Genomic DNA, 14,218 nt, shown 5'->3' with positions numbered 1-14,218 from the left:
CTCGGTGGCGTACATATCTAAATCCCTTACCGAGGCCCAAAGCAAATATTCCCAAATTGAGGAGGAGGCCCTCGCCATCCTGTTTGCCTGTACCAAATTCCGCCTGTACCTTTATGATACCTAATTTCGTTTCATCATTGACCATAAGACCCTTGTGGCCTTATTTTCACCAGCAGCTCAGTTATCCACAAAGAGTTCCCACCGTCTCCAGCGATGGGTCCTATTCCTTTAACGTTTTAGGTACACCATCCACTTCAAGCCCACTGCCCAGCATTCCAACGTCGAAGCCTTGTCTCGGCTCCCCTCCAGCCAGGATTCGACGTTCGATTCATTGGACATCCTAATTTTTCAAGTCGATGAAGACATACAGTCAGTGTTGGCGGCATTCCCCGTCACAGCTGCACAGATGGCCCCCACAACGGCCACAGATTCGCTCCTGCAACTGGTGCAGAGCTATATTCTCTGCAGCTGGCTGACGCTTTCTCTGCCTCACACCCAGGCTGACCTCCGATTCTTTTTCTCCATCTGCCATCAACCGCTAGCCATGCTCCTCCATGTGGAACATGACACCTATCCACAAGTCATCGTACCAACATACCTGTGGTCCCAGATTCTCAACATCTTACATCAAGGTCAATGGGGTATTGTCTGGACGAAAACCCTCACACCTTGCCATATCTTCTGGGTTGGCATGACAGTAGACGTGGAGAGCATGGTCCGGGGTTGTCAGCAATGTAGCAAGGCCCTTCTCGCTCTGTGCTAGTCATTCCAATACTGGCCTGCGGCTTCCCTCCCATGATAACGCATCCAGGTGGATCTTGCGTGACACTTCATTGGCGCTTACTGGTTGCTCATCATGGATGCCTACACCCAATTCCCTTTCATTGTTCAATGCTCCTCTATCATCACAGAGACTACTATCATGGCCCTGTCCAAAATATTTTCCATTGAAGGCCTACCAGTCACCTTGGCCACTGATAACGACCCGCAATTTTGCAGTCTAGAGTTCGCCAAATTCTGTCACGATAATGGTATCCACCACGTCTTTACCCCGCCTTTTCATCCACAATCCAATAGCAGGGTAGAGAGCCTTTTTTGCACCTTTAAAACTCAGATGCAGAAGTACACGGAGGACCATTCTCCGGAAGATGCTCTTACGATATTTCTCAGTTTCTACAGGACCACGCTGGTGAGTGACAAGAGTCCAGCCTACTGCTCCATGGTCACCAAATGGTTCAAATGGCTCTGAGCACTATGGGACTTAACATCTGTGGTCATCAGTCCCCTAGAACTTAGAACTACTTAAACCTAACTAACCTAAGGACATCACACACATCCATGCCCGAGGCAGGATTCGAACCTGCGACCGTAGGAGTCGCGCGGTTCCGGACTGAGCGCCTGAACCGCTAGACCACCGCGGCCGGCTCCATGGTCACCAGCCATGAACCCTACTCCATCTCCTCCTGCCTTGCGCCCGACCTGACGCTTCCAGATATTCATCCGGCTCCAAGGTGTGGGCACACGGTTTTGGGTCCCAGCCCTGCTGGCTGCCAGTGGTCATTCTCTGGACCTGTAGTCGACAACTGTTCGATGTCTGTCCGGACGACAGGGTGGTTTTGCATCACCGCAACCAATTCCGTCCTCATTTCCTCAACCAGCCGCAGCCCCAATCACCGGATTCTCTCTCTCTCCCATTGCCGTCCTCTTCCGTGAGGCCTATGTTGCTGCCCTCTCCTCAGTTAGTGGGGGATCTTTGAGGAAATGGCCAACAGTCGCGGGCTGCTAGCCCCACATTGCCACCGCCTCCTCTGGACCTGGGACAACCCCGAGACCATCCCCAGGATCCACTTCCTGGCCCCTCTTCGGCGCCGCCCTGGTTGGACAACACAGACGTTCCCATGCTGCTTGCCCAGCCCACTGTTGCCTCGCAACTGCCACCTCTTCGACATTCCCTCAGCATCATGTGGAAGGTGGTGTCCTACTCACCAGCACTCGGTTTTCAGTGCCTCCATCAGGACGACTTTACTACCGATCAGCCTATGGCACCAGGCCACATTGGTGCTCTCTCCCGCACAGTCACCCCTGCTGCACCAGATCTTCCAAGGGGGGACAGGTGTTACGCCGTTGTCACAGTAGCCCGTGCAGGCTGGCAACACATCTAACACCACACAGGACTGAGGTTGTCTACGCCCAAGGTGTAAGCAATGGCAAACATTAGCTGTGATTGTGTCTCTTAGCTGTTATTCAGTCATTTCCATTTAGATTCCCATAAATAAAAGTTGTTTTGTAACAACTTTCGAACTGTCAGTTACAACAGTCTGAAAAGCGGATGATGATGTAGTATACAGAGAAGTTGGAGCATTAGAAAATTGCAGCAAAATGCAGGAAGATCTACAGCGGATAGGCACTTGGTGCAGGGAGTGGCAACTGACCCTTAACATGGGCAAATGTAGTGTATTGCGAATACATAGAAAGAAGGATCCTTTATTGTATGATTATATGATAGCGGAACAAACAATGGTAGCAGTTACTTCTGTAAAATATCTGGGAGTATGCGTACAGAACGATTTGATGTGGAATGATCATATAAAATTAATTGTTGGTAAGGCAGGTGCCAGGTTGAGATTCATTGATAGGGAGAGTCCTTAGAAAATGTAGTCCATGAATAAAGGAGGTGGCTTACGAAACACTCGTTCGAACTATACTTGAGTATTGCTCATCAGTATGGGATCCGTACCAGGTTGGGTTGACAGAGGAGATAGAGAAGATCCAAAGAAGAGTGGTGCGTTTTGTCACAGGGTTATTTGGTAAGTGTGATAGCATTACGGAGATGCTTAGCAAACTCAAGTGGCAGACTCTGCAAGAGAGGCACTCTGCATCGAGGTGTAGCTTGCTGTGCAGGTTTCGAGAAGGTGCATTTCTGGATAAGGTATCGAATACACTGCTTCCCCCAACTTATACATCCCAAGGAGATCATGAATGTAAAATTAGAGATATTCGAGCACGCACAGAGGCATTCTGGCAGTCATTTTTCCTTTGAACCATACGCAAGTGGAACAGGAAAGGGAGGTAATGACAGTGGCACGTAAAAAACCCTCCGCCACACACCGTTGGGTGGCTTGCAGAGTATAAATGTAGATGTAGATGTAGAAAAGTCAGCAAACTGGCAGGAAGAGCAGTATTGCTGATTGCATCCCTGTCTGCACTGCATCCACATGACACTGCATTACAGAGACAGTTACAGATACTGGTCAATGTCCTTTGGAATCCAGGGCCTGGCTGAGGAGCTGATTTTTTTTATCATGCTCTTGGCATACAACAAAAAAGTAATTGATATTCTTGTAATTTGGAATAAGACAGTCAGAGTAATGACAAGGGCTGATAAAACTATAAAGTGTATGATTTTGTTCGTTAATATAAAATCTTAATAGTGATCAATTTATACATTTTGGGAGTTTTAATTACATATGTCTTGAACTACCTAACATGATTGTAACAATTCAAAGACATGAGTACAGTACCAGATCATGTACATCTCTACTCTTACCTCAGAAAATATCAGCAAGACCTAAAAACAGCAGAGTTTATACGGCAACTGAAATAGTCCATAAAACACTTTTTCTAAATACAAAGAATGGCAATAAAACTGTTAAAGAAAATGCTGCACTGTCTCTCATTAGAAACCTCATTCTATTCACCAGAAGAATTCTAAGAAATGTCCAATAGAACATAACCACATCAAACTATGTACATAAAATTTTGCATTAAAAAGAATCAATATTTCAAGCATTTACATGAAATTGTACTTATTCCAAATGACTAACCTGAAATCTGAATAGTTGGAAAAAAGTATCAGTTATCACATTACTGTCCTCTTAAATGTTTTGAGAGTAACAGTAAGGGCATATAACAGAACATACTGTAAGTTTTCATTCACTAAATTCAGTTGGAAACCCGAAGGAACCACCTCCTCTTCTCATACTGCACCCATACGTTCAGAGAGAAGAATATCAAGGGAATAAAATTTGATTAAGTAGAGTTTGGCAGAAGTATAGTTCATCCAGATGTTCCTTTTGTAAGACAAGCAGCAAGAGTACTTCAGGTAAATCTTACTCTGGCATGCACAGTGACAGAGTTACATGTTACGAGTGTTGTGTCTAGTAATCCTGCATATTCGGTTCACTAGACAAACAGTCAAACAACTTGCATTAATGAGTTTTATTTACAACAAGACAAGTACAAATACTTAACTTTGATCTGAGAATTCTTGTAATGACTGCTGATCTCTATCTGTGTGAAACAGAGTTTGCTAATAAAGAGGCTACAATGTGATGGCTAACAAAGTGGCTAATGTTGAAGCTACTATCAAAGTAGTTGCCACCAGTCAGGCGTGGCGCTTATGTTGTCTTCACCTAGTAGCCACTGTTGTCATATTGTCCTCCTGGAGGGAGGTCAGTCAGCATGAGATTGGCTGACCTCTTCTCAGAGCCTTCCCTTCATTGTCGTTTCAGACTGGCACTGAATTTACACCATAACAATGAGCATCTTCACTAAATGCAGAATGACTTCTTTTCATCTCATCCAGTGCACACATAGCAGTGAATCACAGTGCCATGCAGAGAGTGAATTGTACCAATTCTGCAGTAAGATGTTCAACCGAGGTGGATACGTTACTGATGATAATGCTGTGACTAATTGAGTAGTATGTAACTGTAAACAGTTCCTTTTACTCCACAGATATATACAAAACATTATAGTTCACATACAAACTGTTGCTTCTCTCAGACTGGGAAAGCACGTAGTGACACTAATACATTGATAAAATGTAACTATATACATGCATAATGATCAGGTTTTTAAATTACTAAGAAAGATGCTCAATATCACTCTGTATTATTTTTTTAATCACTTTGCTGATAACTAATGTCTGAAAGACTATAAGCTAAGGTGGACTTTGTGGGGCCCTCAGCTATGCACAGCAAAGGATGATGAGGAAAGTCTCACAGCATCAGAATTTCTACTAATCAAAGCTGCATTCATCACTATCTCTGAAAAATGGTCATTTGAAAACAGCTGACATATTATTCATTGAGTATAACACAATACCATGTTACCATAAACTGTGAAGACTGGTCTTAGATTTTGATTCCTCTATTGAATATGAATTCAGTAGAGGGATCAAAATCTAAGACCAGTCTTCACAGTTTATGGTAACATGGTTTTCTACTCAGCACTCTGCAAGGTACAGTATCGAATGTGGGATATGGTACACAGTATCATTATAACTCTCTTCTGGCACTCATATGTATAATTATACACAGACACAGAATTAGCAGTTGTTCCTTGTATCTTTACAAGGGTTCACTAATGTTGGTAAATTCTGTGTAGCATTTCTTATACATTACGGATTATGTATGTGTGTGTGTGTGTGTGTGTGTGTGTGTGTGTGTGTGTGTGTGTGTGTGTGCATGTGTGTGTGTGTGTGTGTCTGTAAAGGGGTGGGGGGCTGTTCATAGTAGAAAAGAGTAAGCAATCATAACAGTATCATGAACTCACCTTTCTTTTACCATTTCTTATCAGACCTTGTGAGGAAAGTGTGTATTATACACAGTTCTCTTTTAAATTTTATGGGGGAATGACGGGTAACAACAAGTGATGAAGATATGAATAGCTGAAGGAATGTTATTTTGATTGCAATGTAAACTTTAATAAGCTTCCTGACAAAAAAGCCATAGAGAAATTTCATAAGCACAGGATGAACAACTATATATCACTTAATTATATTTAAGAGCTTTATGTGACTGCAATGGATTCTCATGGTATAGAGAAGCCGTGTGGGGCTGAAAATTGGACTATTTGGAAGTTTGCAGTACAAAATTTATTACATGCAACTGCCAGTGCATATGAAGTACACTCCTGGAAATTGAAATAAGAACATGCGGACATGCATTGTCCTGTTGGAACAGAAAGTTCCCTTGCCGGTCTAGGAATGGTAGAACGATGGGTTCGATGACGGTTTGGATGTACCGTGCACTATTCAGTGTCCCCTCGACGATCACCAGTGGTGTACGGCCAGTGTAGGAGATCGCTCCCCACACCATGATGCCGGGTGTTGGCCCTGTGTGCCTCGGTCATATGCAGTCCTGATTGTGGCACTCACCTGCACGGCACCAAACACGCATACGACCATCATTGGCACCAAGCCAGAAGCGACTCTCATCGCTGAAGATGACACGCCTCCATTCGTCCCTCCATTCACACCTGTCGCGACACCACTGGAGGCGGGCTGCACGATGTTGGGGCGTGAGCGGAAGACGGCCTAAGGGTGTGCGGGACCGTAGCCCAGCTTCATGGAGACGGTTGCGAATGGTCCTCGCCGATACCCCAGGAGCAACAGTGTCCCTAATTTGCTGGGAAGTGGCGGTGCGGTCCCCTACGGCACTGCGTAGGATCCTACGGTCTTGGCGTGCATCTGTGCGTCGCTGCGGTCCGGTCCCAGGTCGACGGGCACGTGCACCTTCCGCTGACCACTGGCGACAACATCGATGTACTGTGGAGACCTCACGCCCCACGTGTTGAGCAATTCGGCGGTACTTCCACCCGGCCTCCCGCATGCCCACTATACGCCCTCGCTCAAAGTCCGTCAACTGCACATACGGTTCACGTCCACGCTGTCGCGGCATGCTACCAGTGTTAAAGACTGCGATGGAGCTCCGTATGCCACGGCAAACTGGCTGACACTGACGGCAGCGGTGCACAAATGCTGCGCAGCTAGCGCCATTCGACGGCCAACACCGCGGTTCCTGGTGTGTCTGCTGTGCCGTGCGTGTGATCATTGCTTGTACAGCCCTCTCGCAGTGTCCGGAGCAAGTATGGTGGGTCTGACACACCGATGTCAATGTGTTCTTTTTTCCATTTCCAGAAGTGTATTTATTGGCAATGTAGAAAAACCGGCGCCTTTGCCAGCAGATGCCACATCGGCACAAATACATGTGTTTACCACTTCTTATCAGACCCTGCAAAGAAAATGTATATTATACACAGTTCTCTTTTAAATTTTACAATGGAATAAGGGGTAACAACAAGTGATGAAGATATGAATAGGTGAAGGAATGTTATTCTGATTGCAATGTAAACCTCAATCAGCTTCCTGACAAAGAAGCCATAGAGAGAATCCATAAGCATAGGATGAACAACTATACATCACATAATTATATTTAAGAGTTTCAATTTGAAATTTTGAATGTTCTGATTATAACAAACCACTGATACTCCACACAGTGATATAATAATCATTATTCAATGAATTGACATTGTCCTTATGGCAAACTCATTTATTTAATTATTACATTTTCTTTACATAACATTAAACCACCTTTCAACACACATTACATAGAATTGACATCAAGGGAAATCTCTTCGCCATCGAACTGATTGACCCATACTAATCCACCAGTAAGTAGATAGCTTCCTGTGTACCTGAAACACGAAACAGTATTGGAGCTTTCTCACACACAAAGCACTTGTTCTATATTTCATTTTTAAAAACACAAGAATTGGGAAATAGGCAACAACTGAAGAAACCAGAGTGCCTTACTGAAATGATACTGGCTAAAATAAATGAGTCAAAGTATTATACAGAGGCTATTAATTCTGTAGACCATGAACACTGGAGAAGAGCAATGGAGGAAGAAATGAGTTCATTGCTCTTCTACAGCGTTCATGGTCTACAGAATTAAGGAACTCTGTATAATTCTTTGGCTCATTTATGTCAGCCAGTATCATTTCAGTAAGGTGCTCTGGTTTTTTCAGTTGTTGCCTATTTCTCAATTCTCCTTCATTACAACTTTCTTTTGTTGAAGTTAATTGTTTATACTAATCTCTCGGCTGTGTACTATACCTATGTCTTTGATTGGTGTCATAAAATAAAATACATGAGTCTTATTATAGCAACTACATCATGTGTATGCTTTATGTAGTGTACTTTAGTTCTTGGCTCTGAGCACTATGGGACTTAACATCTATGGTCATCAGTCGTACTTTAGTTCTTTCCTGAAGTTTCTGCAGCAGGTTATGGGCCCAGTACATGATTCAAGAAAGGAATTGGGTATTACAATTTTACATTTCGTGGCATGAGAAATGTGTTAGCGTGTGTTGTGTGCTATAAATAGTTTGTATTGTATATATAAGAACAACTGCTGCATTTTCCTTTTGTGGAATTTTTGGGCTTGTAATTCTGAACTGTTTTAAGGGACTGCAAAGGATTGTCATGGTATAGAGAAGCTGTGTGGAGCTGAAAATTGGACTATTTGGAGGTTCACAGTTCAAAATTTGTTATGTGCATCAGACAGTGCATACAAAGTGTGTATTGGCTTTGCCAGTGGATTCGACATCAGCACAGATAGATGTGTTTAATGCTGCACTAAAAACATGGGACAAAGCTGATAGTGCAGCGAATCAGGTTTTTGTTAGAACTGTGGAAGAAAAAGTCATGGCATTGTTGGTTGCATGTGAGACTGCACGGGACAAGCTACATCCCATGTTCGAATGAAAAACAAAGCAAGCTGCGTATTCTGTTCACCAGAATTCCTAAATTTTTACATGAGTTCAGGCGATGACATGGTGACACATCTCACTTGCTATGAAAACTTGGCTCTTTGAATGCAACAACACAATGTGAAACCTGATGAATCATTGTTAATGGTTTGACTACTTGACACACTGCCTGACAGTTATGAAAGTCTGTGACAGTCATGGTGAACAAGATCTGAAGATCAACAAACACTAAAACATTTGATGGACATGTTAACTTCTGATGACAGTCCTCGTGCTTGTTGGAGGGAGAAATGAGACAAGGTAGCTGCACTTTCTGTTACCAAAGCAAACATTAAAAATGCAGACTGCACCATTATGAGGAATGTTACTTTGTCAAACAAATATGAAAAGTCTACAAACAAAAAGAAGCTCAAAATTTCAGTTGTGGATTTCGCCATATTAAAAAAAATATGTCCAAATGGGAAAAACATGCAAAAAAAAATCCACAACCAAAATAAAAGTGATTTGCCTAACCAGGCTTTGATTGGTGAAGTAATAAATGCAGAATAGGGTGAGGGCTCATGGATCGCTGATTGTGGAGTGACGAATACATGCTAAGAAAATTGAGTGGTATACATCATTTACTAAGTTTGCAACACCACTGCAGATATGCATGGGCAAATATTCAACTATGAACACACTAGGAAAAGGGACTATTTATTTTGAAGACTTTGTCAATGGAAAATGGAAGTTATGCCATATGGATAATGTTTTGTATACCCCAGAAGGGTGAAGAAATCTCTTTTCTGTATCATCTGCTGTGGACAAGGAATTGGACTTTTATTCATCGAAAGACAAGTGTGAGTTCCAAAACAATGGCATTGTAAATGCATGTGGCATACGTAGTGGCAACCTATTGAAGAAGTTGATTCAAGTGACAAAACAAATTCAGCCTTGTGATCCTGAGGTAAGTCTTGCATCAAAGGACTCTCTGCAAATTTGGCATGAACACTTGGGTCATCGAAACAAATGTCATGTCCAACAATTCTTGAAGCAGTGTGGTGTTGAACCTGAAGATGTTGGTGAAGAATTTTGTGAGGCATTTGTTAAGGGGAAGCAGCATCACAGCAATTCTCAGTTAGGACAGCAGTGTGCCACACAACCTGGAGAAGTGACTCATGCTGATCTGTGTGGACCTATGGAGTGTAAATCGCTGGGAGGAGCACAATATTTTCTTTGCTTCACTTGTGACTTTTCAAGATTATGCATGATATATTTTCTCAAGCAGAAGTCTGAGACTGCAGAGAAGATTGCATAAATCGTGAGCATTGTGAAAAATTTTTGTGGTCAACTACCTAAAGCATTTCAATGTGATGGTGGACGAGAATTTGATAATACTGAAATTAAGATTTGATGAAATTAAATGGCATACAAATCATCATCACAAATCCTTATACTCCAGAGCAGAATGGATGTGCCGAGCGCACTAACAGAACAGTTGTCGAACTGGCTCGAACCGTGTTGCAAGCTCAGGGCTTGCCTTAGTTTTTGTGGGCAGAAGCAGTAAAAACAGTTGTTTATGTGTTAAACAAAACTGGCACAAGTCATGTGCATGGCAAAACACCTTATGAGGTATTCACTGGAAAGACAATACAGCTAAATAAACTTCATATTTGTAGAAAGAAGCGTTTTGTCCATATTCTGATAGAAAAGCTAAAGAAATGGGATCCAAAGAGAAAAACAGGAATCTTTGTTGGTTATTCTGATGGCATTGATGGAGTAAGGATGCTGGCCGATGTGGCCGAATGGTTCTAGGCGCTTCAATCTGGAACCACGCGACCGCTACAGTCGCAGGTTCGAATCCTGCCTTGGGCATGGATGTGTGTGATGTCCTTAGGTTAGTTAGGTTTAAGTAGATCTAAGTTCTAGGGGACTGATTACCTCAGATGTTGAGTCCCATAGTGCTCATAGCCATTTCAACCATTTTTGGAGTAAGGATGTTATTTCTTAACCTGAGAAAACTGGTAAGACAATGGAATTACTCCAAAGTGAAGCAAGCAATGAAGGACTGAAGAATCATGGAGACACAAGTGTGTTAAAGGAACCTACAAAAGTAAGTTCTAGGGAAAGAAAATTGAGAAACAAGCAGCTACTGTAGAAACCAGAGTGTCTTATTGAAATTATGCTGGCTGAAATAAATGAGCCAAAGAATTATACAGAGACAATTAATTCTGTAGACCATAAACACTGGAGAAAAGCTATGGAGGAAGAAATGCCTTCATTGAAGGAAAATGCTACGTGGACTTTGGAACCTCTGCCACCAGACCATAAGCCTATTACAAACCATTCGGTTTATAGAATTAAACATAAGACTTTTGGTGAAATTGACTTTAATGAAATGTTCATTCCTGTTGCTAGATACAATACAATTAGAGCAATTTTGAGTGTTTCTGCTAGTGAGCAACTTCAGTTGGCGCAATTCAATGTAAAATCTGCTTTTTTGAATGACTTCTTAAAAGAAGAAATATATATGGAGCAGCCTGACGGATTTAGTGATGGACCAAATCAGGTATGCAAATTTCATAAAAGTTTTTATGAACTCAAACAATCTCCAAGGTGCTGGAACCAAGAGTTCAAGGACTTCCTAATAAATCTTAGGCTTGTGGGAAGTAAGGCAGACCTGTGATTGTTATATTGAGAAAACTGCAATGACAAGTTGATGGTAGTTCTGTATGTTGATGATGGATTAATATCTGCAAGTAAGAAGAAGGATACTGAAGTTTTCCTAACAGAAATTCAACATGAGTTTAAAATTACTGTTGAGCCAGTAAGGTATTTCAGAAATATTAATGTTGTATGACATGATAATGGACCAATAGAGATTAATCAAGAAAGTTATGCTAAATATATTCTTAGACGGTTTAACATGACAGAGGGAAATCCTGTGACAACTCCACTTGAGGAGTATCTGCAGCCAAATGAGTTAACCAGTGATAAACCAACTAACACTCCATATTGAGAAGCAGTTGGCTGTCTCTTTTATTTATCTGTTGGTACAAGGCCCGATATAGCATTTGCAGTGAGCTATGTGTCAAAATTTTTAGAGACTCCCTGAGAAAATCACTGGTCTGTGGTAAAAAGAATCCTAAAGTATACAAAATTTCAGTGTCACTGGGTATAACATGTGATGCTAGCCATGCAAACAGAAGCTGGAGATATATACTGATGTTGATTATGCCAGTGATCCAACAACCTGACGCTCAGTTAGTCGAGTGGTTGCAAGATTTTGCAAAGGAGGAGTTGCCTGGGCTAGTAGGCGGCAACATTGCATATCAATGTCAACAACATAGTCAGAGTATGTGGCTGCCAAAGAAGGGGCAAGAGAAGGAATATGGCTATCTAAGCTCTATGAAGAAATTTCACCACTGGAGAGTGTTCCTGTTCTTCTTGTTGATAATGCAAGAACTATTAAACTGGCCAAAAATTTTGAATTTCACAAGAGGTCAAAGCATATTGACGTTCACGTGCATTACATCCTTTAGAAAATTCTAGAAGGCCAGCTAGCCATTGAGTATGAACCAGGCAATCAGCAAGCTGCAGATATTTCCACCAAACCATTGCCACATGTTCAGCTTAAATATTTAAGATCATTAATTGGAATGTGTTAAGTACTGCATTTAGCAAGAAAAACATTTAAGGGAAGTGTTGAAGTGAAAGGTTTATATTAATCTCTCTTCTGTGTACTATGTCTTTGGTTGGTGTCATATAATAAAATACATGTGTCTTGTTATAGCAACTATGTCATGCGTATGCTTGAAGTTTCTACAATACTGTACACAGTACCTGTAATATATACCAGTTAGAAATTTGGAAAATTTCCAACCCACACATTAAATTTAAACTACTGTTGGTATCTAGTATCACTGTACCATCCAGGTTTTAATCTATCCACAATAATGAGTTTTGAAAATTTGCTGCTTTATATCTTTAGAAATTTTCCTTGTCTGCTATCAAGTTGGAGTATACAAACAATGGATTTTCACTTTTGTAGCAAACCTTAGGCAAATGTTCTCCTATAGTCTAGTTGCTGCAAATCCAAGTGAGACAATATCATAAGGTCATAAACACCCCCACACGCCCCGCCCCCGCCCCCCCACACGCACCCCCACACAAAAAATAGTTCAGTAAAGACATTTATATTTTTACCTATACTAATTTCTAAATTTCTCAGGAAACTTTCAGGGAATAAATTAGAATGACAACCAAGCACCTTGAAAATGACAAATAAGGCTAGGGAATGACAAGCTTCATTTAACACAGACTGTTCTTTTGTTGTTAGCCTATAGAAATGGGATGTGGGTTCGACCAGAAGCAGAGAACATTCCAGTTGGATAAACAGGCCCGTTCACAAAATGACTTTACCTGGTGCCAACATGAAACCTGACATGGTTTGTTAGCACACAAGTAGAGCCAGCGAACTGGAGGAAAGTAAGGAAGGCAAGACAGAAATGGAAAGGTGCTCCTCTGAGTGTGTGTGTGTGAGAGACAGAGAGAGAGAGAGAGAGAGAGAGAGAGAGAGAGAGAACATATTGAAACAAATGAAAGAAGCAGCATTCCAATTATTTACATGCCTGTATAGCTATAGTCTCGAGAGTTTTGTTCAAAGTAAAGGTGCTAAGTGAAATACTGTTAATGGTGGGTACAGGCTATAGTTTCATGTTACATAAAATATCACACTGTTAAAGTTGTGAGATTTTGAAATAATATCATCACTGGCATGTAGTGACAGCAATACTGATTTTAATTAAAAAGCTACCACCTGATGTACAAAGCATTTTTATTAACGTATGACTAGTTTCAATAATTAAAGCACCATACTCTGACATAAAATACTTGACTGTCAGTACCCCGTCAATGTGAACTGTAGTATAATACGCATATCATACTATAATTCACATTGCTTTGCTTCTGTCATGTGAAAGACATATATCTTCTCCAGCAAGCTTCCTTTTCAGGTCTACAAGCAAATTTTGGCCTACTTATGTTTTAAATTATACAGGGTGAGTCAAAAAATAAAAATCCAATTAAAAAAAACCATGACTGTTTTCTGTTCTATGATTTGCGCAGTGCCGGTCAATAATAACGGTTCACCATGACTTTTGTATTATGTATGGTGTGGATCCTCCTACAGTACAGAGCATTTGATGATGGCATGAACAATTCCAAGGAACAAACTGTTTGTGTAAAGGTAAATCACTGGACATCCCCAAGTGTTTGAGACAGATCTCGAACACATCTGTCATAGTTTCACAAGGAGTTCATAGAAATCAGTTCACCTTGTACCTTAACAGCTCGACATGCCCCCAGTGTCCATCTGGCATGTGTTGCGTTGATGTTTACGCATGAAACCACACAAAATTCAGCAAAGTACAAGCCCTTCTTGATGGTGACAAGGCATTTACTTAACGTTCAAGAACAGCATTGTTTGCTTATAGTTGTCAGTGCTAGCAGACAAGCAACACTGCGCAAAATAACTGCAGTAATGCTTGTGGGATGTACAACAAACTTATCTGTTAGGACAGTGCAGGAAAATTTTGTGTTAATGGGTTATGGCGACAGACAAACAACACGAGTGCCTTTGCTAACAGCATGACATCAACTGGAGTGCCTCTCCTTGGCTTGT

The sequence above is a fragment of the Schistocerca piceifrons genome, chromosome X (genome assembly GCF_021461385.2).
Source record: "Schistocerca piceifrons isolate TAMUIC-IGC-003096 chromosome X, iqSchPice1.1, whole genome shotgun sequence".
NCBI lineage: Eukaryota > Metazoa > Arthropoda > Insecta > Orthoptera > Acrididae > Schistocerca > Schistocerca piceifrons.
The sequence above is the reverse complement of the archived record's forward strand: the minus strand, read 5'-3'. Positions refer to the sequence as shown.